Below are 24,954 nucleotides of genomic sequence, written 5' to 3'. Positions count from 1 at the left end.
GGAAGATTTCATATGTTGAACAAGAAAGTAGGATAAAACCATTTTCCTGGCGATACACAGTCCCTGCACACAGCAACAGCAGAATCTGTCCCTGCTTCCTGGGGCACCCACACTGAAATCATCCTGCATCCTACTCACACGAGAGCCATTCCTTATTCACCCTACTCGATGGAAAGAGATGATGATCACCCAGGTGACAGCAAGCATGACTAATACTTCACAGTTTATTGAAGCAGGGCAGCGAGCTAGCATCTCTTCACACTTAGCAGACATTCCAAAGCAAGGAGAAGACAAACAACACTTCATAGATAAAGGAGGTTTTGGGCATCATGTCCCGATTGGTGGCTATTGGCATGGAGAAAAGTGGAACCTCATATCAATCAGATAGGGGAGCATCTTTTTTATAATTGGATCAGGTAAGGCTTTCTCACATTAGTACTAAGTCACAAGCAAGGTCAAGAGTTCGAGAACCTGTCAATTACAAATTGAGCTCAGGTTATTTTGGGCAATTGCTAATGAGACCATTGTTTGGATGCCTGAAAGGTGGCTGTGTGAGGGATTGGTTGCTACCGCGCATTGTGGCTGAGAGTTAGTAACAGTGCAGATCATGCTACAGAAAGAGGCTCCAACAGTTCTTCTTTCACGTGTAATCAGGATGTTTTCCATTATGTTGTAGATTCATTCAGTCTCTCCACCCTGAGCACAGCCAAGAGGCCAGGAAACAAGAGTACTGCATTTAAGTGCTATGCAGATGAAATATACCAAACGCTGAACACAAGCCGTCCCTTTTAGACTTACTTATTTTTTCACGTGTATTAATATTTTTACCTGCATATACATCTGTGCACCATATGCATGTCAGGTGCCTGCAGAGACCAGAAAGGGTGTTGGGTCCGTTGGAACAGGAATTACAGATGCTCATGAGTCACTGGGAACCTTACCCAGGTTCTCTGAAAGAGCAGCAAGTGCTCTTAACTGCTTCACCATCTCTCAAGTTCGTAATTTGTTCATAATTATGGTTTTTCTGGGGACACTGATGTATTCTAGATTTTTGGTTTCGTTAAAATAACTTTAAGCAAAAAGGAAGATGTGAGTGAGATTGTAGAGAGGGGTAAAATATGATTAGAAGATTGCTAGGGGTAAATGCCATCCTTAATATCATAATAACCATATGACTGACAAGCTAAAGGACTACTCAATCTATAAAAGAAAGCACTTATGTTATAGAGTGATATGTGTTGACAGCAAGCTGCATCATATTCATATACTTAAAACCTTTAACTCATATATTGTTACCATTTTTTTTTCCTTTCTTGATTGTAGAAGCCATTCTGACTTCAGTGTTGAATGGCCATAAAGACAGAAATGAGCAGAATGATAGAATGATTTTAATCTCAGTGGGGGTGTGCTGGGGTGCGGTGTCCCTGAATAGTGTTTCAATGCTTCAGTCTAGCAGGTAATGAGTTAAATGCATACAAGGATCTTATTCAAAAGCTGTGCAAATATCTGAGCATCTGTTTGCATGGTTCTATGGTTTCCTCTCACTTGTTACAGTCCCTCTTACCTTCTTCTTCTGAGAGAGAGAGAGAGAGAGAGAGAGAGAGAGAGAGAGAGAGAGAGAGAGAAGCTACTCACAGAGTCCAGAAGAGAAGTCAATGGATCCCTTGAAGATGGAATTACAGGTAGTTGTGAGCTCCCAATGTGGGTTCTGGGAAACAAATTCATGTTTTCTGGAAGTGTAACAAGGGCTCCTAATCACTGAATCATCTATCCTTCCCCTAAAATTGAAGTTAAAGGAACCTATTATAAATCTGAATTACCTGCAAATGGATCCTCTTCTGTCTGTAGATGCAGTATTACACATAGCAGGGCAATAAATGTCAACAAAGTTCTTATCTACTAGGAACACTTGATGATTTTTATGGAACTATTCAAAAGTGTATTTAGGGGCAATGACATATTGTCTGCCATCTTTCAAAATTCCAAACTGTGCAAACATTCTTCGTGAGTGTATATATATATATATATATATATATGAATGTATATATCACATATATATGAATATATATGTACGTTTCCTTAAAGATGCAATTATCTAATACAACAACCTGAAGATCTATCACTTGATGGACTTCTGTTCATTGCATTATAGATCTTTCCCACTCATTATTTAAAAGAATTGTGATCAATGTAACTTGCAGTTATAAATAATGTTTAGTATAAAAATAAATACATTTTAGGAAAAATTCTATTTCTAAGACACAATAGTGTGGTCTATTGGAAGCAGTTTGAATTATATTATAGACATGTGGCTTTAGTCACAAAATTACCTATAAAACAAAGCAGTACTTGTTCTATTGTACTTTTAATTTTGGGTAAATGAGTCTCTCTATACTTTTGATAATTACTTTTTATCTCTACTGGCAACCAAATCAGAGTACTTTATTTGATGTGGAAGCAAAAACAAAGACGCTTGGTAGGGGTGTTAGTGGCTAAACGATACTATTCTGTGATCCCGCAGCATCTGTATGGAAAATGAAATATCCGAGAGAGGGGAAAGAATAACTAGAAGAGAGAGAGAGGCAGAAGCAGGGCTCCAACAAAGACTAGACTCACAATTTTCTCCTTGTCTTCCAACACAGCGCTTGTCACCAAGCAAGCACAGAACCATGCTGAGTAGGGGCGTGACCAGCGGGAGACTGCATTTCGAGCGATCAAGGAGAACTATAAATGAATCTGAATATTCTCAATCAGCCAGATGGCTGCCAGATGAGTCCCTCTCCCTTCACACTCTGCCGTGATGACTCTCAGGCAGAGAATCCTTTGAAATCTTTAAATTTATTTTAGGATCCGAGAGCCATTGTTTTGAATATTGCCGGTTATGGTAACCCTTTTTGTTCTTCCTAAAATGGAAACCTTGATGCATTATGAGAAGCTAAAAGTCACCTAGAGTCTGGGGGAAAGAAAAATTTGTGCTTTATTAACTCTACATTAGAATTATTAAAGCCAGGAACCATTTCTAAACTGAATAAAATTAGGTAGGAAAAGCACAACAAAAATGTATTAATTAGCAGCGTTAGGGGCTCTAGGGGCCTTCAAGTAGAACATTTTTGCTTATTTTCTAGTTACTTCTCTATTTCTTGTTTTTGTGCTCAGGATGAAATCCAGGGTTTCATAAATACTGGACAAGCTTCCTGGCACCGAACTGTACCCAGCTCTTATGAATGCCCCTTAAATACTGTCATTTCTTAGTTCTCTACACAAGGGATGGAAGAACTACTATCACAGGAATGACCATGTTATACCACACAGTGTACAGATTCAGTGCCACCTCTATTAAAATATCAATGGCATTTCCCACAAGGGTAGGGAAGATAGTCCTGCACTGAATTGATATGAAAGCATAAAGAATTGTATGGCCAGAGCGATCTGAGAAACTACCAAAGCCAGATGTGTCATAGTTCCACCACATTCATGACATGAATAACTATTAATGATATTAATAAAAAGAATGCAAACTGTTACAACTGAGCTCTACTAGGCATCTTTAATCAGGAAGAAGAGATTGTGAAAGGGGAATTAACATCACCAATAACAAAGCAGACCAGAAAGCTATGCTAAGCAAACGATCAAAAGCAGAGACCAATGGAAAGGAAGAGAAGACCTTGAAGAAATCCATGCATCTATACCCAAATGTTCTTTCAGATAGGCACCATCAGCATATACTGTGGCAAGAATAGCATCTTTAAAGCAACTGATGTTGAAGAAAACAGATATTCACATGCAGGATACTGGAACCACTTCTCTCTATCACCATAAAAATAGTCAACTTAAAGTGGATCTAATTCATCTTAGACATAAGATGTGAATTTGTAAACTGACTGGGAAAAGCATGAGGAAGGTGCTTCAATTGTTTTCTGTTCCTAGGGTTTAACCTGGGACCTTGGCCATGCAAAGTCAGTGATCTGCTACACACAGTCATGGAAATATTTTAATCCATGTGGTAAGTACTGATATTTTTTTTGACTCCATATGCAGAAGCAGCAGAAGTAAGAGTAGATACACGGGATTCTGGTAAATCAAGAAGCTTGTGCACAGCAGAAGAGGAAAAGGGAATTTATGGAAGAAATGACCAGTGGAATGGGAGAAAAATCCTTATAAATTCATGAGAGATTAATAGTCAGACTATAAGGAACTTGAAAATGCCAACAAAAACAAAAGCAAAACAATGGTTATCGATTCTACATGCTGCAAGTGAAGGATACATGAGCCTCCTCAAAAGCAGATCTATGCACGATCAATAAATGCAAGAAGATGTTCACATCACTAATTATTAGAGAAATGCAAATCAAAATTTCACTGATATGTCGTCAAACCCCAGAGAGAATGTGTGTATATATATATATATATATATATATATATATATATTTGCCCACAAAAATGTTCATTACTGGTGAGGATACAGAGCAGGGGAACTCTCATACATTGTGGAGAATTTGAATTTGTATAGACATTTGAGAAGTCAACAGGAAGTCTACTTAAAACCAAAAACCAATCATGGAACTACCACATCATGGAGTTGTTCTCAATCTACCCATTTCTCTCCCTCCCTCTCACTGTGTGCGTGCAGAGAGTATATTTAAAAACAGTTGTATTCTCTTTTTTTTTAAGATTAGAGGTTCAACTAACCTGGGCTCATATGAGCTCATAGAAACTGAACCAACAGTCAGGGAGCCTACATTGACTGACCTAGACCCTCTACATATATGCGACAGTTGAGTAGTTTGGTCTTCTTGCAGGACTCCTAGCAGTGGCAGCAGGCACTGTCTCTGACTCTGTTGCTTGGTTTTGAGACCTCTTCCTCCTGCCAGGTTGCCTCATCTGGCCTTAATAGAAGACGAGGTATCTAGTCTCACTGCAAATTGATATACCATGGCTGGCTGATATTCCTGGGAGGCTGGCCCATATCTGAAAGAAACAGAGCATTCGGAGTGGGGGAGGGAGGCAGGAGGGGGAACTGGAATGAGAGGAAGGAGGGGAAACCTTGGTTGGGATGTAAAAACAAACAACTCCCCCCCCCAAAACAGCAATAGCCCCACAAACAAACAAACAAAAAAGAATTAAATATTTATAGATTTATAGATTATAAATAATTATTTCAACACAGAGAAATAATGGACATTTAAGAGGAGATATATAGTGTAACTAGCAAGAGAAACAATAGACTTTTAAGAAGAGATATATAGTATATATTAATTAACCCAGTGATCACTATATAAATATACCTGCATCCCATACATGAGTAGAGTCAAAAGGACTAAATTGATTTTAAATACAATATAAGGAAAAACATATTTCTTTGTTATATTCTTCAGTGTTGTGATGGCTACTCATGGTAGTCAAATTGATTACATTTGGGATTAAATGAAATCTAGCTAGCTGGGTACACTTGTGAGAGATTATTTATTATTATTATTATTGTTATTATTGTTATTATTTAAGACTCTTATTTAACAGGTGCTTGCAGTTTGTTGACTTTTTTAAAAATCAAGTTGTAAACTTTTATTACAAATTAAAGATGAAGTTCCTAAAATTCTTAACTTAAACAGATATGAAACAATTTAAAAACCATTAAAGGTGTATTGAGAAAAATCAGATTTTTAAAAAAAACAACAACGTTTGTCATTACCGAAAAAGAGACATCTTTAGGTAAAAAAAATAAAAACCCCACACTGCATAGATAATGTAGATAGTTCTAGTGTATCTGGTCAACAGAAAAAAACAAACACTTAAGGTCTTCAGCTCCAATCTTCGTTCATTTCTTATTACTGGACTTTCATATTCATTTCTTCTTGTTGGATGATCAAACTGGATGATAGTAGAGACAGTAATCCGGCATTTACTCAGCCAAATTTTCAGTTGGTGGATCTGCTGCTTTTGTCTCTTTGCCATCTTGGGTTTGGGGTTCTCAGGTGTCGGTACTGATAATTGAAGTTGCAGTGTTACCGACGTTGAGGTGGCTGTTGACCTTGGGTCTTGTCTCCTTGGTTTCCTTGTCCTCTTTATTGTGATCTTCTCTAGGCTGTCTTTAGCAAGGAGGACTGCTGTGGAATCATGGTCTGTAACCCTGATACATATCCTGTCGTACTGGTCTACCTTGCTCTCCTGCACCCTGGTTGTCAGCACCTTCTGTCAGTTCTTCTTGCACAGGGTTGGAATACTGTGGTAGAGGTCCATAGGGTCTCCTCAAGTGGTAAGATGGGACCTTGTCTGCGATAGGGCCAGCATTGCTGGGCTTGCCTTCAGGAGTGCTTTCCAATCTCTTCTTCTTTTCCCCACTCTCATTATTCTGGTAATTGCTGGGAGAACCTCAACAGCTGGATAGCATCTACAATGGTTACGGTCTGCTGCATATTTACTGCCTTGAACTAGAACTCCACCAGGGTCTGTAGCATTTGTTGCCTCCATACCTTTTTCTCCTTCAATACCATCAAACTCTCCATCTCTCCATCTTTCCATCTCTTACACTGCGGACGTACTACTTGGGGTTATTCTTCCTTAGGGCAGTCAGGTATACAAATACATCTTCCTTGGTGTCATTCCTGTTGATGAAACCATACCTGTTAATTACACTGAACCATTTTACTGTTCCTGAAGCTTCCTCTTGACGACCTTCCTGGGCCTGCCAGTGGGCGCCATGGATGTGAGGCCACCCAGGCAGCCACTACTCAATGCCAGGCTTGGAGACAGCAGTGCTGAGGGCAGTGGGCAGCTGCTGGGTCTCTGGCCTCGCTGCTCATGGTCCTTTATGGGGCACGGTGGTTAAGGCAGGCTCCTCCCAGGGTGTGAGGGTCAATAGGCCAGCAGCAGCGGTGGGACTTTCACGGCTCTCTGGGTTCTGCTCTTTGCTCCTGCTACTGTTGGAACTAAGAAGTTATTTTTCAATTAAATCACTTGAAGTGGGAAGACTCACTTTTATTTTCTTTCCCTTTTATCCATATATCTTTACTTGTAAATGTTCATCAAGTGGTCTGGTTCAAGGCCTCTGGTTTCTGCTACATTATTGACGCTGGGCCCCCACTGGAACTCCTCTTGGTTACCCTGCTATTGCCGTATGTTTAGGAAACCCTGTACTTTTAGGTCTGCAGGACCTGTCCCTTCATGTGCTGCAGCAGATCACAGATGGGGTGGATGTTTGGGCCACCTGATATTTACATGGCTTCTAGGCATCTGAGCTCTCGTCCTGTCCTCACACTTAAGTGATAAGCCCTTTACCCACTGAGCCATCTCTCCAACTTCTGTCATATTTTTAATCTTTAAGTATGCATATCGCCAAATACATAGCTAGACATATTATCTATCTAATATATTTGTTAAATGCCGATGTCAATTATCTGGTTTATATCTGAATTATTTTATGACAGTTTATCAAGTCATCTATGAATAATCATTTCTCAAAGTTGCCCCAAAGTACTAGTTAGGATATTCAGAGATGTCAGAGATGAGGCTGAAGGTCATAGCAGGCACCTGTGCTTTCTGACCTCTGGGAAATATTTCACTGTTTCACAGGGGAATGGAGGTTTCTTAACGATTTTTAATAGATGCTCTCCATCGGACTAATGAAGTTCTATTTTATTGCAGCTTTGCTAAAAAAATTTTTCATTAAGGCTCAATTTCATAAATTGCTTTTTCTGCATCAGTGGTGTGATGATTTTATTATTTTCTTCATTATTTTGTTAATGTGATTAATTAAATTGATTTGTTCCCTTCTTTGGGGGAGATATTATGAAGTATAATGTGTGTACAGAAAAGAGCACAAACCTTAAATACACAGCCCAGTGAATCCTGACAAACAGATGTAGGGTGATTGATGGGCAGTCAGATGAAGACGCAGAATGCCCAGTGGGTGCTCCTCCCATTGTAGAGACTAAGTCATCAGAACCTCAACTTCTTGTAGCACTCATGAGTTTTTCCAGATTTGGGGAAGGGGCCATCTGGCTTCCCTCATTCAACAGTATGTTTGTGTAATTAATCCTAGTTACTGCAAACAGTATGCATTTGTATTGTGGTTGATTCTCATTTTGGGACAGATTTCTCTTAAATGAATATGCGACAGTTTATTTGCTCATTCTGCGGCTTGTGCGTGTTTTGGGCTTATTTATTTTGGGCTGTGCTAATTAGTTCTCTTGAAGACACACATGCATGTACCACTAGGAGGGGCGTCTCTGAATCAGAGGCTATTATGGGTGTATCCCACTTTCGTAGAGAGTATTTAACAGCTTTCCAAGATGGTTGTACCAGTTAACACTTTCACCAACAGCGTATAAGAGCTCACTAACAAGCAAGTATGGGTATTATTATAGAATAATTCCTTCCTTCCTTCATCCTCCCTCTCTTCCATCCTTCCTACAGAAGTGATAGAGAGCAGAGTTGGCCAGAGGTCAAGTGGAGTGAATATCATGGTTTCTAATTATGTGCATTTTATTTCATATGAGCATGTAAACTTCAAGACATTGCCAAAAACATATTAAAAGAGTAGATAGGAAATGTTGTTATTATTATTTTTTGGTTGTGAATCATAACAACTGCTGTGGTGTAAAGGTGACCCATCTCTCAAGGGTCATGTGTTGGAACACTTGGTTCCTAATTAGTGGCTTGTAGCCATCCCACTAGAATCTAACTTGGTGAACCAATGGTTTTAGTGCGGTTATTCACAGGATACGATGAAGGGTTACTTATGGGAGCATCGACGACACAAGGGCAACTGAGTCATCAAAAGCCCGCCTCAACATGGCCGATAGCTCATGAAAACTGAAGCCCTGGGGTGCTTTCTAGGATTTGGGGGCAGCTCAGCAGGTCTGAGAGTCTTACCTCTCAGCTGATATTTTTAGTTACTTTGGAAGGGGTGGAGCTTTGGGAGTCTACTTTTAGAGAGTTTCTGAGTTTTCCCTCTTGTTTACTTTCCAAGTCTTAAGGAGGATGGCATGTTTCACCTCAGAGGAAATTGCAACATAACATTTGGTAATACCAACAAGGAAAGTACCTTATACACCGTTCTTTAATTGGTCATTATTGTGCAACAATATTCTATTAATATTTTAGTGTTGTTTTACTTTGTGTTTCTAATGTCTGTCGTATTTTTGGCCTGTGTTTTTTTTTATGAAATGGACTCAGCACTGTGTTGCAGAGTCCTGCTGGCTTTGTTTTCCAGTGGTGTTCTCCCTGGCAGCTCTTCAGCCTGTTTGAGGCAGTGGTCTCCTTCAAGGGGTCATGGGTTTCAGTACTGAACAGTCTCTACAGATTTTAATATTAGGGAATAGGCCAGGTTCAATTTTAAGAATAGGAAAAACTTCCAAATTCTCATGCATTATTTATGTGAAATTATCTTACATCAAAATGGGAGGGCTAAGACTTTAGACTTTAAAATTTAGCAACTGAATATCATAACTAACATATGATAATACACACAGTGTGAAACATATGAACATGGATAAAAATATCAAGAAGCCACATCTGTGTGTAGTGACAGTTTCATGGAGTCCTAAAGCTTTGCAGTGAGAATAATTCATGAGTGATGTTATTGGTGTATTTAAGCTTAAAAAAATGAAACATCGTCATGGGCCATCTCCTTCAAATCCTATTTTTCTTTCTCAGTCTACTGTGTCGTTTAAGTTACATTAAGTGATAATGATGTTATCACTTAATGTAATTTATCATTATTTCCAGTCTATATGTCCATATCTGTAAATTTTTATTTTCCATTTATTGTTTAATTATTTTTGGCCATTTATACACTGCAAAGTGTTATGATTGTTTACTTTTGCCTCATCACCTATCTCTCCCTCACTCCTGCCTTTATCCTTCTTTTTACTCAATGAGCCTTTGCTTCTGCTGTGTGTGTCTGCATGCACAAGTGCTCATAGTTTCTGTGCTCATGACTTCAATAGCTTTGCCATATCAAGAAATCAGTGTTAAATAGCATTCGTGTATTCCTTCTACTTCTTTATCTGAGATGATCCCCAAGCCTTCAAGGGGTAGTTAGAGAAGCCCCCTTTAAGGCTGAGCACTCAACAATCACTTATTCCCAACATATTGACCAGTTCTGAAGCTCTGTTTTAATTGCTGTTCACTGCAAAAAGAAGATTCTCTGACCAAGGCTGAGAATACCAGTGATATATGGGAGGATATGTAAATATTTAGACAACAATTTGACTACTTATCCTTTAACAAAACAACAGTTTTAAATTTGCCCCTAAGGTTATAGATTTTTGATCAGGTTTACGATACCTGCCATACATTCTCTGACATGGAGCGGGCTTCAAACTGATCTAGAAAGTGGTTGGTTACCCTGGAACAGCTGTGCCACTATTGCACCTATATGCGCATCTTGCCTGGCAGGTGGTGACTTTAACATGCAAGTTCCATAGATGGATAAGATTGTTGATGAGTTTTTGTCCCAGACAAACTGCATAGTACCTTCTGGCACTGTGTGTGGAGTTAGCAGGGAGGGAGCTTTCCAGTTTTTTTTTCACTCTATCCTGTATGTATCCAGCATTTATGGTGTCTTCAGTGTTTGTGTCTTTTTGTCTTATTCTGGTGGACAACCAAGAATAATCTTTCTATATTATCTTTCTTGACCCAAGTATAGGACATATTTGCTTAACACCTCACCATCCTACTTGTCTTCATTGAAGAAGGGTACAAAGACAGGGGGTAATGGATATTTAAGAGTTAGTTCTAGGAATTGGGGCACCTTAGAAAGCCACTTGATTTAAAAGTTAAAGCATTTTCCTTCTGTTATCAAATACCTTTTATCACTGTGTGATATTGGCATAACCTTTCTAGGGCTGAAGCTGGTAGAATTTACCATGCTCGAATCTGCTGGCCAAGAATGCACTGCCATGTAACAGCTTATAGTATGAGCAAAATATGGCAATCTGAGGAAGGTGATTGGCTGCCCAGTCATGAAGACTTTGCTTATGCTCCAGTGTCAGAATCTTCTCTGCTTCAGTAACAAAGTGAATGTATGGATACAGAAATCAACACCGTGGTAGAGTTACAATTCTGCTGTGGCATGTAGGTGATTGTAACTCTGTCTTAGTTAGGTTTGTTGTTGTTGTTGTACAATTGCTTTGAAGAGACACCATGACCACAGCAACCCTTATAAAGAAAACATTACTTAAAGTGTCTTGGTTACAGTTTCAGAGGTGCAGTCCATTATCATCATGATGGGGAGCATGACAGCATGCAGGCAGATATGGTGCTGGAATAGTAGCTGATAGTCCTACATCTTGCAGACAACAGGAAGTTGACTAACAGACACATTGAAAGAAGCTTGAGCAAAAGAATCCCTAAAGCCTGCCCTGCACAGTAACATACTTCCTCCAACACAGTCACACTTTATAATAGTGCTATTCCCTTTGGGGGGCATTTTCTTTCAAATCACCACAAGCTCTCACTATGGGAGCATCAAAAGAGACAGACTTACCTTCCTCTTCCCCCATCTCCATTGGATCACTCAGATCTCAATCATCTTTGCCACTCATCCCATTGTCCCAGTCCCTAACCCCAATAGCATTCTCTGTTGGTCACACAGGCCAGAGAAAGAGGTAGGCTAACTACAGACCTTCATTCTCCCTCTTCTCCTCCAAATTCCATACCCAAGTATCACTTTCATCTCTGTAGCAGACAATTTGTTTCAGCATCTCTCTCCTTTCTGTCCTTATCTCCACTAGAGCAGCTAGATCTTCTCCTCCAACTGTCTTTCATATTCAGCCCTTTGCCTCAGAATGCAGCAGGCATTTCCATGGCACTCACAAGTCAAGCCTGTCCGAGAAGCAAGTGGGTAACCGGTAAGCAAGCTGAAGGTCTTCAGTATCCCTCCTGTCCTCCAAACCCAATCCCTCAGTTTCACACCCAGCTCTGTAACATACTACCTGTTGGGGTCTCTCCTTCTTCTCTGTCCCCATTCCCAGGGGGAATAAGCAGATTCGGTGGAATATCCTGCTTTCATCCCTCCTGTGGACACTTTCAATTTCCCTCGTCCAGCATATCCCCATTCTAAAGTGTCAGTTCTCACTACCTAGGAACACATTGCATCCAGAATCCCCAATGCCTACATCTGGCAGAATCCAGAAGCATTCCCTATCAGGCAACACACAGTCACCACACTCTCCTAAGAATCAAAGAGGGCAACAGAAATCAAGGAACCAATCATCCACTCAACAATCAGCCCTTAGAAGTGCAATCATCATCCCAACCCCTGATAACCAAGAAGCCAGTGTAAAACACAATCAATAACAATCAGCGCAATGTGTCTCCACTAGAGCCCAGCAGCCTACCATAGCAGACTCTGAGAAATGCAGTGTAGCTAAAGCACAAGAGAAGGGCCTTACAGTAGCCTGTATGAATATAATGGGGGTCCTTAAAGAGGAAATGAGTAAATGACTTAAAGAAATCTCTGCAAGTGCAAACAGTGGAAGAAAATGAATACAATAGATCAAGGACTAAAAGAGGGAATAATATTAATAAATCAAATCCAAACTGAAAAAAGAAACTGGAAAGTAAAAATAATCAGGAACTTAGACAGAAACTGAGAGGCAAGTCTCACCAATAGAATATAAGAAATGGAAGAGAGAATCACAGTCATTGAAGACAAGACAGAATAAATACATACCTTGATAAAAGAAAATGTTAAATATAAAAACACTCCTAGCACAAAACTTTTGGGAAATCAGGAACACTAAAAAAAGACCAAAAGATAAACAGTAGGAATAGAAGAAGGAGAAGAAACTCAGTCAAAGGCACAGAAAAAGGTATTTTCAACAAAATCATAGAAAAAAAATTCCTAACCTAAGGAAGGAGATGCCTAAAAATGTACAAAAGCATTTGGAACACTTTCAAATAGACTAGACCGGAAAAGAAAGTCCCCTGGTACATAATAATTAAAACCCTAAATATACAGAACAAAGAAAGAATATTAATACTAAAAGCTACAAAGGGAGAAGGCCAAGTAACATAGGCAGACCTATTGGGATAACAACTCACTTCAGACTCTAAAAGCCAAAAGAGCTTGGTCAGATGTTTTATAAACTCTAAGTGACAACAGATGCCAGCTGGGACTACTGTACCAGAAAAACATGAAATCACAATATATGAAAAAAGAAAGCCATTCCATGATAAAACCAAATTTAAGAAGTGTATACATATAAAATCAGCCCTACGGAAGTTTCTTGAAGGAACACTTCAACTTGAAAAGGCTAACCACACCAAAGAAAATACAAGGAAAGAGTAATCTCAGACCAGCAAACCAAAAGAAGGAAAAAACTCACACCACCACAACAGCAATAAACAAACACTGCTAGCTGATAACTCTCAACATAAATGGTCTCGATTCCACAATAAAAAGACAGAGACTAACAGAATGAATGTGAAATCAAGTTCCATCCTTGGACTGCATCTAAATAACGCATTTTAATACCAAGGGGAAAAGGATTGAAATAGATATTCAAAGCGAATGGGACATAAGAAACAAGCCAGTGCACCCAATTTAGTATCTAAAAAAAGCATATTTTAGATAAAAAATAATAAGAAGGAAAAAAATTCATCAAAGGAAAATTCAACCATGAGGACATTGCAATTCTTCACATCAAACAAAGGACACCCAAGTTAATAAAAAAAGACTACTACAATTAAAAGCAAAACAAGGATGTTTACACTCCTCCTATCTACTCAATATAGTACTTGAAGTCTTAGCGAGACCAATAAGACAACTGAAGGAGAACAAGAGGATACAAATTTGAAAAGGAAAAAGACAAAATGCCTTTATTTGTTGATGATACGATTGTATACATAAGGGAATTACTACAAACACTTTCAACAAAGTAGCAGAATATAAAATTCATTCACAATATCAATAGTCTTCCTATGTAAAAATGACAAATGGACACAGAAAGAAATGGAAACAACACTCTTCACAAGAGGATCAAATAATATAACATATCCTGGGGTAACTCTAACCAAGTATGTGAAAGATCTGTACGATAAAACTTTAAGAGATTGAAGAAAATATGAAGATTGTCATGCTCATGGATTCATAGGGTTAATATAGTGAAGATGGCCATCTTACCAAAACCAATATGAGTTAAATACAATGCCCATCAAAATTCTAACATGACTCTTCACAGAACTTGAAAGGACATTTTTTTCAGCTTTTTATGGAAAGAAAAACCTCAGGATAACTAAAATAATCCTGAATAATAAAAGACCTGCTGGGGATAATACCATCCCTGGTTTCAAGTTGTGCTACAGAACAATAGTAATAAAAACAGTGTGGTACTGACAGAAAAACAAATAGCTGTACCAATGGAATCTAATTGAAGACTCAAGCAGAAACCCATACACCTATGAATATTTGAGTGTCTATGGAGAATCCAGAAATACACACTGGAAGAAAGATAGCATATTCAACAAATGGTTCTGGTTAAATTGGATGGCTGCATGTAGAAGATCCAAATAGATCCATACTTATCTCTGTGTACAAAATTCAAGTCCAAATGGATCAGAAACTTCAATATAAAACTGGATACACTGAACCTTATAGAAAAGAAAGTAGGGACCAGTTTTGAACTGATTTGACTAGGAAAAGACTTTCTGAACAGAATACCTATACCACAGGCACTGAGAACAATTAATAAATGGGACATCATGAAACTGAAAAGCTTCTGTTTGTCAAATGACTATTATTCTGAAAAAGTGACACGCCACAGAATGGGAATAGGTTTTTATCAACTATACATTTAATGGAGTGCTAATATCCAAAATATATAAAGAAGAAGAAAAAACACCCTTGGAGATCAAGAAAACAAATAACTCCGTTTAAAAATGGGGTCCAGTTCTAAACAGAGTATTCTCAAAAGAAAAATCTAAAATTATTGAGAAACATTTAAAGAAATGTTCAATATCCTTAGTCATCTGGGCACTGCATATCAAACTGACTCTCAAATTTCATTTTACACCAGTAGAATGGCCAAGATCAATAAAACAAATGACAGCTTATGGTGGCAAAGATATGGAGTATGGGGAACACTCATCCATTGCTGGTGGGAGGGCAAATGTGCAGTTACTATACAAATCAGTGTGGTGGTTCCTCAGGAAGATGGAAATCGGTTATCTCGAGAGTCAGCTATACCACTATTGGGCGTTTACCCAAAGGATGCTTTATCCTACTACAGAGACATTTGATCAGTCATGATCATAGCTGTTCTATTCATAATATCAGAAACTGAAAACTACATAGATGTCTGTCAACAGATGAACGAATAAAGAAAATGCATACGTTGGTACATTTTCACAATGGAGTATTATTCATCTGTTAAAAAATTAAATCATGAAACTCACAGGTAAATGGATGGAATGAGGGAAAACAAAAACATCCTGAGTGAGGTAATCCAGATGGGTACAAACACATAGGCCCACAGATTGACAATATGCTCAGAATGAGAGACCTCAGAGCACTCAGCCCTAAATGGGATGTCTCCATCAAATCCGTTCCCTGAGGAGGCAGAAAGAATGTAAGGGTCAGAGGGAATGGAGGCCACTGAGGAAATAAACCCAGCAGGTCTGATGCAGATAGGAACTCACAGGAACTGAGGTAGCGGGCACAGGACCCACACGGATGTGCATCAGATGGGGTCCTAGAGATGAAAGGAGAAGTGGACACGCACTGCCATCTCTAAACTAAGCACTCTCTCAAAGTGATAATACTTGCAAGCAAAGCTTTAGTTTTTCCAATGAGTCTCACTAAGAAACCAACTACTCTTACGAGTAGGCTGCATGTCTAGCAGTAGATGGCCAACAGTAAATAAACTCAACTTTGTATTTGGAGATTTTCTCCAAGGTCACAGCAGGACCTCCCTCTCTCTTATTTTTCTTTTCTTACTTTATTAAAAGTATATTTTATTCTTATTTATTTTACTCTACAGATCCTTTGCACATATATTGTCTTCTGGTTTTATATTTTTTATGGGATTCCTACGTGTGCAAATGAATGGGTCTATGTATCTATATCTTTCTCTTCTGTTTGTTTTGTTCTATTCTAATTTACTTATTTTATGTTGTATTTACTATTTTCCTTTATATACCTATTTTTATCTAATGAGACACAAGAAGGGGTGGTCTGGATGAGAGGGGATGTGGGACCCAGTTGGGAGGAGAATGGGAGGGGGAAATATTATCAGGACATATTGTATAGGGGGAAATTATTTTCAATAAAAAGGTATAAGAATAAGGGTTAGAAAAGATGCATAACAAACTTAGAAAGTTATTAATTTTTAAGAAGAAACCCAGATTAAAGTCACAGTTAACTAAAATTGATTTATAAATGATTTTAGAAGAAAAAAAAGACATGCACAGAATCTGCCACATACAACATTGCTTTGCCTCTTTCCTTTCCTTGTCTTTCCCGACATTGCATGCAAAAAATCAAATGCTTATAACATTTTAATATTTGGATCAATTTTTTTCTAGAGAAAAAATGTTTCCCAGTTGAGAAATGTACTTTCCTCTTGGTTTACACATATACCAAGGTACCCTCAACCATTTGAAGGCATTTTCTTTTTAATATAGTAAATCATATTTTTCTTTGACAAAGTTTTTCAAAGTTCTATTCTGCTGCCTCCTTTAAAATCTTATGACTTAAAAAACATTTTATTTTTTAAAATGCTTTTTAGTCTTCCCTAATTTGTTGATATTTTGCACTTGGCCTGCTGGATTTCTTTTTGCCACTAAACATGGCATTTAAAAATATTGACTTTATTTTTAATCACGCAAATGTATGTGTTGGTGTGTGGGTATGCGCATGGGTGTGCAGAAGCATTGGCTTTTCCTAGAGTTGGAGCTACAGGTGGTTTCCAGGCACCCGCCAGGTTCTCTGCACTCTTAAAGGCTGGGCCATCTCCCCTGCCCCAAAAGTGACATTTAATGACAATATTTCTGAATACACTGCTGTCCTGTGACCTGGCTTCTTACCTTACAAAGGCCTTGCTTCTATCTCATTTCAAGCACCATATTCCAAAAGTAGACTCTAGGTTTTGTTATTACCAATACCTTGCTTGGCTCTCTGTAACATCTCCCTGGAGAGCAACGTAGTGGTGTATGCCTGTAACCCAAGCACTTTGGAAGCTGAGGCAGAAGGATCAGAAGCTCAAGGTTCCTTTACTTTTAGAACAAATTAGAGATCAGCCTAGAGTACATGATGCCCTGTCAGAACAAAACACAAACAGACGAAACTCTTCTGTCTCAATCTCCCCGCAGGCCCAAGTTTCTCACTTACACGTAGACACCGCAACTCCATCAGTGTATCTTATCAGGCTTCTCTTATCCTTGGGGACTCAGCATCCTCTTACCCCATCCTTCCTGTGCTCTGTGCAGGAATGGCTTACTTTCATGTTATTATTAATGCTCTCAGCTCCCTGTCCCCTTTCTAACTTCATTGCTGTTCTTAGCAAGACTTTTGTGTGGTTGCATTACCTGATCTACCTGCTCGACGTGTGGCTGTGTGGAACTGGGCAGCTCATTATAGCAGAACAAAGCATTGGGAGCATTCCAATGGGTCCCATTTTAATTAGTGGCTCCACATCTCAAGTAGAATGTTAGTAGACATTCATGACACCACCGCATTTCCCTTTGAGTTGATTTTTCAAATTACCTTGTCCCTTAACTTCATAGAAAATGAAACAGAACTGGAATATTGGACTCTTGTGGGAAGAAGCCAGAGGCAAACTTAATGGAATACTTTAAATAATATTCTGTTTATTAATAATAATTCCTTTAAAAACTCATAAAGGTTCCACAAGTAATTTACAGCCAGCAAAGGAGGATTCATATAATGTTGCTGCCATAGCTTCCACTTTCAACTTCTATTATTGATTATTTCAACGGGGCCGCAAAATTAAAACAAATAGACATTAATTAAAAATGACTCCATGGTTTAAAAATATATGGCTTGCCATTCCAACTATCTAAAATTAACATCTAGGCCATTACGCACGGGGAGCAATTATGGATGTTGGAGTGTGGTGTGCACACAGAGGAGGCAGCATGGATTTATTTTTAAATCAACTTAATTGTTGCCAATAAAACAAAGTGAGGGGTGAAGGTATTTATCTTCCACACGCAGTCATTCTGGTGTTTGGTGCCACTCTTGATAAAACAAACAATTACGGCTTCTTATCAATGTGGGAGAAACTATCCCATGCCCCCGCAGAGCCAGCACAACCACACAGCAGGAGGAAAACGAATAGTAGGCCCCAGCTTACTATCAACACACACACACACACACACACACACACACACACACACACACACACTTACATATTTTAAAGTCTGGGCACACTTTATCTTTGAAAATTGAGAGAAAATAGAAAAAACTTCAGTAACTAGGAGAAATGCAGTCATAAGAAAAAGGACACACTTAAAAGTACCAAAAGGTCTGTGCAGAACTGCCTTTGCCTGGTTTTCCTCTCCCACCACATTAGTGAGGAACAGTGTGGGCCCCTGAACACCTGGAAACTAGTGGTTTAGCTTGCTTAATGCAGAGCATTTCCCCCAATGGATTATTATATGAAATAACTAACAGCATAGCAATTATAAAATAGAAGGTGAAACTAGAAACAGATAAGAGAAACAAAAGAATGACATAGATGAAGGAAAATAACAAAGGGAGAAAGGAGAAAAGAGAGAAAGAAAAGGGGATGAAGGGAAAAACACACAATAATAAAAAATCCACCATAATTATGAGTCATCGCATGAATTCGTGTGAACACAAGATGTTAAGAGTTTCAATAATATTTTCATGGAGCTTGTCTAATGTCCAGCATTGTGTCAGGCCTTCCTGTGGGTCAGCTTTCTGAGTGCTGTCTGTGACATGCATCAGTACCTGACTTTAGTATTATCATTGAAAGACAATAAAACAAGAGAATACTCCCAACTGGAAGGGGCACCCTATCTTTGCAATTGATAGTGAGGAATAGAACAGATATCGCTGGAAAGAGCTCTGGTCATTGGCAATGAGAAACTTCAGAATGATTGACCCGCTAATTTCCAGTTAAACGAGCTCTCGTAAGGAGCTTTCCAAAGGATGTAATCTTATATATCGGAAAGGTTCCATAATTGGAAAGGGTTTTAAATTAATACAGCAAAACAGTAAGTCAGAGAGTTGAACAGGCTTAAAAGAACAGCACTCACTTAAGAAAATGTGTGCTGTGTGATAATTGAGAAAATGAGAAATATATAATTATAGAAAATGACAGGGCAGAAAGATGGTAGGGTATCTTGTTCTAGATACTGAGATATGGTGAATTATATAGCTTGCAGAATTTCCAAAATTCCTACAATTCACAGTGAAAAATTAGGTGTGGGCTGATATTCTCTGTGGTTCAATTAGTCAACTGGGGCTCTTTTGCAGTGGCTTCCTGAAGGGAGGATTGAAGACAGGGAGAAGGAAAAGGACTTGGGGACAGAAAAGGCTATTAAGTCCCTTCTCTGCTTTATATCCCTTGCTGGCTGAGTGTCAAGAATTTCAGCACAAGTGACCAAACCACTGCAAACACAGCCTGTGTAGACACTGTACTACAAGAGTGTTTAAGCCTAATGAACTATGCTTAAGGTCAAGCACATGTCTTAAACCCATGTGACCTTTGCCTTTAAGTCTTAACAGCATTTCTTTCATTTTATCCTACATCTATGCAATATACTTCATAATCCCCTCCCATCTCACTTTGTAAACATTATATAACAAAGATAAGAACTACTACAGATTTTCATTTGATTTTAAAACTTTGATTTTTAAATTCAGAATCATAGATTATATGATACACTATAACTTCAAAAGTAACAGAATCACATATATAGGCATTTTTAAGATATGTAGAAGTGTATCTTTCTTTAATGCCCACATGAGAATATATCTCTTTTGCTAAGCATTTATTTTTTATGCTTATTTTTATGTGCATGAGTCTTTGCCTTCATGCATGTCTGTGTGCTGATGCCTTTGGAGGCCAGAGAGGAAGTCAGATACACTAGGACAGGAGTTACAGACAATTGTGAGCTGCCCTTGAATGCTGGGAACCAAGCTTGGGTTAAGCAACTACTCTTAACCCCTCTCTAAACCTTGAGAATCTATCTCTTCTAGTGTAGAGCCTGCCCTGTTTAATACATTCCATTTTTGTTTCACATTGACTTACCCCAGGCTTCTTTTCTGTAGCATAAGGCAAGCTCATTCTGTATAGCTGACAATGTCAAGACAAATCTGCTACCAATGGCATTCCCATACTTATTCTGGCCTCCTGTGGCTTTACCCAATGCAAAAGCAGCAAATCATATGTAAAGAACTTTGAAAAATAAGGAAACGAAAAGAATGCATTTTGCCGTACCTTGCTTATGATCCCCACAAGAACATCCTATGATACTGATATGTGGAGAACTCATTCATTCAGGTTGGGACCATTCGAGATCTTCTCACCTCTAGCCAACAAGACACCGCCTTAGATGCATGTGCAAATCCATCAGTCAAGCCAGCTACAAACAAATGGCCCCAGTGTCATCTTCTAAATTCTGGAGGTGTTTCTTATACAGCAGGAGCTAACTCCTGCTGTATAAGGAGACAAATTAGATTTCACAGCTTTATTAAGCAGTGAGTCCAGATTTAAAGCAGTAATCAAAGAAATACATAGGCATTCTCTGAGGAAATTTTCTAATCCCTCTCCTTAAATATTGTAAAATAACCTGAGTTTCTGTCTCCTATATACTTAACTGTATACTCTCTTTTTCTAAAATTAGTAATTAGGCCGTTTCTCAGGACATATCAGCTTTCCTTTACAACCTGGGCTGAGCAGTTTCTAAGGAGTTCCACAAATCTGCATGACTCACCAAACCCCTTACAGTTCTTAAGGCAGTCAGGGTTACCTAGCCTTTGCCCTCAGGCTGCTGTTTACTTTTCCTCTGAGAAGGACTGAGACTTTAGCTCCAGAGCCTCTGGTTATCCCATCTTTGCTTGATCCCACAGCCAGTGACTCACTTTCACACTGCAGTGACTGGGAAGCTGAGGCTTGAGCCAAAGACTCACAATCACACTTGACGCTTCCCCCTCCTCTCACCTATCTGTCTGCCTTCCTCAAGCCTCTCTGGTCCCTAGACTGCATCCCAGTTCCTGCTCCAAGTTTAACTCAGCTTTACTTTTACTAGACTTCTCTAGTCATGGTTAGCGACGTCTTGTGCTTTTACCATTCGTTCACTATTGACACACTTCAGGGTAGTCATGTGATAGGCAGTGTTTCATACGCCTCTTATCTGATGATGAATAGTAAGTAGTTCCGAATTCAAAACCAACAACATCAAAAGAACTCCTCTGATTTAAACAGGAATACATATATTAGCATGGTTTTGGGGAGCAACGTAGCAGCAGCGGTCAAATCAAAGCCTCTCTGATGTTTCTTTGTCTCTGTGCACTTTCTTTCCTATCCCAGCCACTGCTTGGCGGGGGGAGTGCTCTAACGCTGGGGACAGAACTAATTACCATGCTGCCTTTTGCAGTGTGCAAAGCTACGCATCTGCCAGCTGAAATAGGGTCATTTCCAAACGGTGGCAGCGGCAGGCCTGCATCATGATGCAGAAATTAATTATGGTCCAGTTGTGAGAGGAACTCACCAGGTGTTCAGGGGGAGGTGCATGGGTGTGTTTCAAGGAGAGGGGAGCGGCTGTGGTTTATTACTTCTCTCAGTTCTGTTACTTCTAACCTAACTGCAGTGTGGGGCTGAATCTACAAGCCTTTGAAATTTTATTGTTTAAAATGAACTGCTTTGCGTGTTCTTGGAGAGACTATTATCCAAGTTAGATATTGTTCCCCAAGCACATCCTTCAGAGAAAGCCTAAGAGGCATCCCACATCTAGGGTGATGGAAGCTCATGGTGACCTTTCCAAAAGTCACATTCATAATTACGCAACAGTATTTTTTACTGCTTTAGCAAGCAGACAATCCCCAAGTGCTACAGATTGCCCCCCTTGGATCAGTTAGCTCAAGGCTTTGGATATTGGCGTGTGTTGATATAATCCTACAGCAAATTGATGCAGGTTGGCTTTCTCGCACAGAAAATTACTCACTTATGGATAGATGACTGCTCTCCTGTGAATTTATGTGCATTTATTCCCAGGGCTTTGGTAAATGTTGGAAAGCTTCTTCCTACTCCTAATGTTAACATGGTGTCCAGTTCATAGGCATCAATCCAGAGGGCAAGCAGGTAGAATGCTCAGTATTATCTGAAAGTAGTTAAGGAATCCACCCTGGGATGTATTGAGAGTCAGTTTACCCTTCTTAGATTATAATATTATATTATTATAATCTTACATATTACATTATAAAAATTTTATTCCTCAGTGTAAGAATGTGGATATAAATTTCTGATGGAGCAATAACCATATAATCTCAGGGCTCTGGATGCTTTGAGATTTCTCTCTCTTAGAAAGCATGACAGAATCTCAAAAATTAGTTATGCAATTATACCAGACATAATTTTTGAGATTCTGTTGTGCATGCGAAGAGGGTGATATTGAGATAACTAAAACAGCCTCAAACGTGAACGGTGTGGATTTCCAGGGAAGCCCGATGGGTATTCAGAGTCTGTTTACGCCGTCCCCCCTAGTCCCTGCAGGTCTAGAACTCTACAAGTATTAGGAACTGTATTTTCATCGGCTCTTGTGTGGTCCACATTGAAGATGCTGATTCCTGAAAGCTGAATGGTGAGGACCTGTTCTATTCAACATGATTGGAAAGTCGCTTAAGACTAAGGCACACGTTCATTCACTTCCTAAGCAAATGGAGAACTTGCAATTGACTAAAAATGTATCAGAAATGAAAGAGAATAGAGTCTGGTGAGAGGTTCAGTAGTTAAGAGCCCTGTCTGCACCAGAGTTTGCTTCCCAGCAGCCATGTGACGCTTCCCAGCAATCTGCCACTCCAGTTTCAGCGGCTCTGTAGCCCTCTTCTGGCCTCTATAAGCTTCCACAAGCATATGTAATACAGACATACATGCAGGCAAATACTAATACCGTAGAATAATAATTTAAAAAACAATTTCCCCCATTTTTATGCCTTTCCTTTAATTATAATGGAAATGGAATCATGTCGCCTCCCCCTCCCTTTCCTCTCTTTAGGTCCTCCCAGTTACCCTCCCTCAAATTTCTCCCATGCCAAGTCCCTCACATTGATAATCTCCTTTTCTTATATTTGCTACATATGTACACGTGTGTGTATGCGTGGGTACACATTCATGCGTGCATGTGTATGCGCGTGCACACACACTTAAATTGAACCTGTTGAGTATGTTTTTTATTGTAAAGACCAGAATCCCACATGGAGTGGGAAGGGATCTCCCAGGATCCCACCCAAAGCCAAAGAGCTAAAGACAACTGCTCACTACTGGGAGAATGAGATTTAGCTTCTTCTAGGGATGAACTCTCTTGTTGGCTGTCCAGTTCGGAGAAGTAAGTCCTAAAACAATAGATGCGCAAAGAAAACATAAAATAAATGTTTAAAATAAAATAAATTAGCTCCAATTCCCAGACCCCGTACCTGTAATTAAATTGTTTGAATATTTGAAGGTTTGAAAGGTTTTACTCCATAGCTTAATACAAGCTAAAAGTAGTTTTCAAAGATACCTTGGGCCAAGTAGAAATATTTGCATTTGATTTGCCTGAGTTATTAGAAGCGTGAAAATGTGTTAATCTTATTTGTGAGAAAGGTATTGCAGACACAAAGGTGTACTAGGACACAAATTTGAAGGGGTTGTCATAAAAACACTAAAGTGAGAATAAAACACAGACATATCTGTGAGTTTTAAAAATGATTTTAGCGAATCATAGAAACAATCTCTAGAAGGAGACAATTGTCTAACGTGATACAATAAACTGCATGCTTCAGCCTGGGGATGGAGCTCAATGGCTGACGACTTGCCTATGTGCACAAGGCCCTAGATTTGTTTCAAGGAAAGAAGGAAGAAAGGGAGGGAGGGAGTGAAGGAGTTATGGAGGGCAGGAGGAAGGCAGGGGAGAAAAGAAGGAAGCAGAGAAAGGAAGGAAGAATTCACACTGCTTATGGTTTTAATTTAGGGTCATACATAAATAAAAAAATATTATTTCACATATATACTAGAAATCAAAGTAATAATTTTACTGCTCTAGAGATAGTTTGCAAGTGCTAAATTAAAATTTAAGGACAATAAATGTGCTGGCAATATTCATATGCTAAGTTCATTCCTACCATCAACAATCATTAATATTTGCCCATTATTCTGAACTTGGCCTAGCCTTCTTTTCTTCTCTAGGGCAACCACACAGAGTATCTGCTGCAGTCCTGTCTTAACACATGGTGATATTGAAATGTGTAGAAATTAAGAAGCTGCTTCAATACCTGTTGTCCAATAAGGCGGCAGCCAGACACTGCAGTATTTTTCTTCAGACCAGACATGTCCTCTAAACATTTTCTGCCGATCTCATCATTGGAAGCTTCCAATTTCAAGTTACAAGGTATTCCTCATACCCATCTTGGATCGCTCACCAGAAGTGGTTCATTAGTAAATCGGAATCCGAAATCATTATGTGTTTGACCCCAATGCAATCCTGGGATCAAGAGCCACTTGTGTATAAAAGCAAACACGCACAAGTGCAGTATAGCTTATTGGATATGAAGGTGATATAGGCAAGGGTGATGAAGAAGAAGCTAAAAAAAAACACCTGATTTTGAACATTTGCCCTGAGCGATTTCTAGACCCCAAGGAGATATTGTTGCCTAGAATATAAAGGAAATTATCAGTGAGATGTTGCCATCTTTTTTCATGAAGACATTAGTATGTTTTGTGTTGTTTTAACAAAATACCCAAGGGTAGGTACATTATAAGGACA

The 24,954-nt window shown here is 39.0% G+C and overlaps 1 pseudogene; it reads right to left on the bottom strand.

Moving 5' to 3' along the window:
• Positions 1–5,899: 5,899 nt before the first annotated feature.
• LOC142853109 (Y-box-binding protein 1 pseudogene) lies at positions 5,900–24,520 on the bottom strand (annotated as a pseudogene).
• Positions 24,521–24,954: the final 434 nt, after the last annotated feature.

This window comes from Microtus pennsylvanicus, chromosome 6 (assembly GCF_037038515.1).
Source record: "Microtus pennsylvanicus isolate mMicPen1 chromosome 6, mMicPen1.hap1, whole genome shotgun sequence".
NCBI lineage: Eukaryota > Metazoa > Chordata > Mammalia > Rodentia > Cricetidae > Microtus > Microtus pennsylvanicus.
This window is presented reverse-complemented; position numbering and strand designations above follow the sequence as displayed.